At 43.4% G+C, this 5,576-nt stretch overlaps 1 long non-coding RNA gene across 1 annotated transcript in view; it reads left to right on the top strand.

Moving 5' to 3' along the window:
- The window catches only part of LOC116100482, a 12,569-nt gene extending 8,064 nt beyond the window's left edge, over positions 1 to 4,505 (top strand). Inside the window, exon 2 of the long non-coding RNA XR_004122599.1 lies at positions 4,335 to 4,505. This is a non-coding gene — a long non-coding RNA (uncharacterized LOC116100482). The remainder of the gene's footprint in view (positions 1 to 4,334) is intronic.
- The last annotated feature ends 1,071 nt before the right edge of the window (positions 4,506 to 5,576 follow it).

Raw genomic sequence — 5,576 nt, forward strand, 5'->3', positions numbered from 1 at the left:
AGAAGGAACCAGCCCCCTTCCTACTGCCCACTACTCTCTTCATTTTGCTTCTTTCTTGCAAGCATATCCAAACATTTAAATTATTCTGTTTGGGGAACAATTAGCCTAACATATGTTCTAATCACATTTTTGTCTCCCAGTGGGGGAAACTGCACAGAAAACTTGTAAACTGATGACTGACGGGGCTTTCTTGAGATTCTTTCTTCTTTTTTTAATGGTGCTCTTTATGAACATAAGCTGTCACTGATGAAAAAAGCTCTTGGCAAAATCAGATCCAAATCTCACATCCGCCTAAGGAGGAAACTGAGGCCCATGAAGAGAAAGAAACAAGCCATGGTCCTTAGAGTTTAAATCACACCTCTTGTCATTTGCCCCTGCATCAATTATATCAGGTTCTCTTGGGTCCCAAAGGGCTAACATGCCAAAGTTCTGCTGTCTTTTGATTCTAGGACTATGAGACCTTGTGTCCTCTGAGCACAGAAGGGCAGCAAAGTAGGGAAGAGAGTCAGACCCCTTCCACAGACTATCTAATACCTGCATTCCACCCATGTGATTTTGAACACCATGCCTCCATCACACTGCCTCTCAAGTTCACAACTCACCACCATCCATCATTTGCCCTAAGCACTCAGATGACACCCACCAGTGAGATGCTGAAACCTTGCTTAGAAGAAGAACTCACTGGTGCCTAGAAACAGCTCCTCCCTGCTCCTAAGACCTTTGTCCCCTGGATTTGGTTTTACATACTTATCATCCATCACTGTTTAGGGCTCAAAACCCCACCTGAACTTAGACTGATTTGATTACGTGTGTCCAGCTTTATTTGCCTAACATCTGTCCCCTTCTCATTGTGACCTCAAATTCCACCTCTAGCATTTTGTCTTTGTTGAAGATGCAGTGGTAGGGCTTCATTGGTGCTCCAAGCAGGTGCTGTATGGGGCCACTGCCTCTTAGCAGTCAATAGTGCTCCTCACCCTAGACAGCCATTCAACATATGTAGATATGGATTATTTGCAATAATAACTTAAGTATCATCATTCTTTGTTTGCATATAATGAAAATAAGATTCAGCAAGGGGCTATATATCCCTTTCTGTTGGACAACATATCTAACAGAAGGTAGGGCCAGGACTGCCCCACCTCGACACTTGTTTTGAAGGAGGCAGTTCCCTGCAGACTCAGAAATGTTGTCTGGCTTTGAAGTGACTAAAGACAGTCTTTTCGCTCTGTAAGTGTGGGGGTCCCTAGAAAAATAACTAAATCCATTTCTGTGGCTCACAAAGGATAGGCATATTGTTTCAAAATGGCATCAAACCACCATCACCTGCCAAAGATCCTAGAAAAAGACCATGAAAATCATACGTGAATCCTCATTATTAAGCCATACCATGCAAAGAAGTAAAAGAGGGTCCCAGTAAAGACCATCCAGTCCCTGCTGTTCAGAGGGAACACCAGGCAGAGAAAGAAAGTATCATATCCTCTTGCAGCTCAGCTCACACCTCTCAACAGCTAGACCCCAGTGGGTAGCTGTATTTGGGAGTAGGTAAATGGCCTTGGTGTGCAGCAGGGACTAGATGGACATTTAGTAGGCATGCTTATCTCCCCAGAATCCTTGAGTCAGACAGCTACAACTGAGACTCCAACCTGGCAACACTGACCAGCTGAGAAGTCATGGCTGGTTAGTTTCTAATTGCAAGGAAGTGTATATCACGAACTTCCTACTCAAACCTCAAACTGTACCCTCTGTAAGCTAGGCTATATTGGCTTGTCCTATGTAGATGCTTCCAGATCATTTATCAGGAGGGAATCTTGGCCAGAGGGGCTTCAGCCCCAGTGCTGAAGTTAAAAGGAAAGGGTGCTGGGTCCTGAACTGTGAGCTCTCGAATGGACATCAGGCTCTACATACAAATATCCCAGCACATGAGAGCTGAGAGGTGCTTGTTGACACAAGATGGCTAGGTCATTGTCCAGAATTTTCTGCTACGAATTTGGCAAACGTTGACTCCTTACGGTGCAAATTACAGCATCTTATCTCAGGAACACACAGAAAAGAGAAGTCAGCCAGCAGGCCCATTTGGAGTCAGCACACAGGGACCATAAAGTACATAGATGGAACACCCTGGGAACTAGAAGTCTTCCTAGGTGAGGTGCTACCTGACATTTGGATCTTGAAGAATGCTTAGAAGTTTGCCTCCAAGGATAGGATGGGAATAAAGGTTCCAGACAGTAAACACCAGCTAGGGGCAAGCAGCCAGGAAACCTTAAGCCTCAGCCAGCATCCTCTACATTGTTCTATGGAGTATGTGGATCCTGGATACCACACCAAGGCTCATCAAAAGATAAGGGGAATGGCATACAATGATGTTGTGGTCCATTCAGGATGTTTAAACAAGACAGAGAGACTTAGTGACTTAAAACAATAGAAATTTATTCTTAATAGTACTGGAGAATTCAGACATATAAGGCCAATGTGCCAGCAGATTTAGTGTTAGTTGAAGTTCCCTTCATCACAAGCACTTGTCTTACTACATCCACAACTTCAGTGGGAGGGATGAGAGATATCTTTAAGCCTTTCTTATGAGATATGGTTCATTAGTGAAGCTCCTTTCAAATTCCCTACTTGTGCAAACTACTACCTCAGGGCTAGTATATCAATGCACTGGCAGGGTTCTATGTTATAAAAACCTATAATACTAACTACTTAGGAGGCCTAGGCAGGAGGCTATTAAGTTCACAGCCAAGATTATCAGTTTAGTAAGATTCTGTTTCAAAATTATAAGTTATAGAGGGGCCTTAGGAGCTCAGTGGTCTAGTGCCTGCCTAACATGTACAGAGGCATGAGTTACATCCCTAGTACCACAAGCATGGGGAAGGGATGGGGATGTAACTTGGCAGAACAGCACTTGTTTAACCTATATGAGGCCCTGGGCTGCATGTCCAGTACTGCAGAAAGGGAAAGGGAAGGAGTAAGAAGGTATGGGATTTGGAGTAGTGTGCAAGTACTCAAAAGAAGAAGGGATTCAGAACTTGCTAAGAAGAAAACTACCCAAGAAAGAAAGAGCTTTGACCATTGATCAACTACTGCAGGAGGTCCCTGGAATTCTCAGTGCCCTCTGTAAAGTTATGCTGCTGACATTCTTCCATCCATATCACTTTCCTTGCTTCCTACCCTTTCATGTTAATCCCCAATTGAGAATACAACACAGACAACAAATGTAGGCCATATAGTGTAAGTGGATGCTAGACCGTAGGCAAAATTCTGTGTACACGGTGTAGACTAGTCTTTCTACATCCCCAATTTACATCTCTGTGTGTAAATTGCCACCTACTGAGAAAGATGAGCCCTCCAAACCACGTGCATATTGAACTCAACCATAGGCTTTCTTTAAAACACCACAAGCATTTGCCACCCAGACTACAGGAACAAGAGGAATACATATAAGGAAGAATGAGAGAGGGTTACATGTCGCCTCAAAAAATGGTACAGCATTGGCTATTCTTGGACAATGATAGGCACAGTAAGAGGACATGCACCATGAAAAAAGTGTAGGGCGCATAAGGACATCAAGATAATAGTCAGACATTGTGACCTGTGATCTCAGTACTTAAGAAGCTGAGCAAATAAGACAAGTTCTAGGCCTGATCTGTATTTGGAGACTCTGTCAAAAACAAACTAGATAGGCTCTGGCAGTCCACTCTCTGGGACTGGAAGTTGACTGCCTACGAATGTAACAGTGATGATGGATATTACTCATTGGACATCTGCAAGCAAGAAGTCATATAACATGTGCAGATAACAGAGGAGTTTAACCTAATCATGACGCAGCCATAATACTTGAATCTGTTTTGAAATGGGGTGAGAGAACAAGTTTTTAAAGTTCAGTTTGGTTCTAAATATGAGAGGTTTTCTGGATCCTAAGTTAAATATGGTTAAAATCACTACAGAACGTGTGAGAACTCTGAAGACTCTGGAAGCTGCAAACCTATGGAGTCTCTGCTTTTTCTCTCTCCAAGCTCAGTCTATTCCAGGTGCATGGCTGTATGCTTATGATCACACCAGGTCTGGGAGAAACAGGCAATAAGAAGCATTTTCAATGTTGTGAAGGTGTGGGCTTACAAACATGCACACATGCATACACACACATGCACATACACACATATGCCCACACGCTCAGTGGTACACATCATCTGCTCTCAGTTGAGACAACAGAGAGCCAGCATGAAATGCAGCCAGCAGATGGGAGCCCACTGAAATGCCAGCCAGAAGAAATAGCCTCATGGCTCAAAAACAAAACTCCAGTTTAGCAAAAATCCCTCTTTCTTCTCTTTCCTCAGAGAAAATTCCTGTGGAGGCACCCAGAGCCCTGGCAATCTGAGCTAAGCTATTTATTCTGGACCACCACCTCATCTTGCATGTTAAGTACAAAATGGAAAAATGCCTCAAATTGGGAAACGGGGCTCCAGTCCCAGATGGTGTCTGAACATGCATAAATTTGGTTGCTGGGTGAACAGATGGAAACTTGAAGGGAAATATGAAAAAAAAATCACATTCTTCTGCCAGACCACTCCCAGGCTGACGAAGTAGGTTTGTCACTTAGCTGGCAGAGACTTGATCTTCTAGCCTGTGGGATGAAGTGAAAATCATATTGTATTTAAAGGTGAGACCAACCTGGATTTCAGTCCTGTTCAGGCACTTAGCATCTGGTAAGATCTGTTCTGGCACTTTAACTGTTTCTTCCTTTGAGCAAGGAGATAATGAGGGCTTGAAGGTGTGCCATGGGAACTGAATGAAATAGTGTACACATATCCCCATGGGTAGCATCATAGAGGCATCATGTAGAATCATCTCCTGACAGAGCTTTGTGTGCTAAGCAAAATTCAGAGGAGCCTGGATAGGATGTTGAAGCACCGCAGAAGCTTCCAGTAACTGTTCCTACTAGAAATAGACTGGAAAAAAGGAAATAGAGCTGCCTTCCTTCCACCATCTCCTTTCCAGAGGGTTCCTTTCAGTGGAATGTTGGGTGATAGCACAATACTCTTTGTTGGGTCAACTGGATTGAAAAATGCCTAAGAGGTCAATAAAGCACATTCCTAGGTGTATCAGTTGAAGCACTTTCAGAGACTATAAACAAAGAATGTGTTTTAGTTACTTTTCTATGCTATGATAAAAAACCATAACTGAGGGTGTTTCAGAGGGTCAGAGTCCATAATGGCAGAGCCAAGGGGCAGCTCAGAACTCACATCATGATCAGAAACTGAGAGGCTGACATGAGTCACACTAGGAATGGCTTGAGTCTTTTGAAACCTCAAATCCCACCACCAGTGACACACTTCCTCCAACAAAGCCACAGCCCTTAACTCCTTTTAAATAGTCCCTCCAAGTGGGAACCAAGTATTCAAACATATGAGCCTATAGACGCTGTCTTAGGGTTACTATTGCTGTGAGGAAATGCAATGACCAAAGAAACTTGGGCAGGAAAGGGTTTATTTCATCTTACACTTCCAGGTAATAGTTCATCATTGAGGGAACTCAAGAAGACAGAAGGTGATGCAGAGGCTGTGTAGAAGTGCTGCTTA

The sequence above is a fragment of the Mastomys coucha genome, unplaced genomic scaffold (assembly GCF_008632895.1).
Source record: "Mastomys coucha isolate ucsf_1 unplaced genomic scaffold, UCSF_Mcou_1 pScaffold21, whole genome shotgun sequence".
In the NCBI taxonomy this organism is placed as follows: Eukaryota; Metazoa; Chordata; class Mammalia; order Rodentia; family Muridae; genus Mastomys; species Mastomys coucha.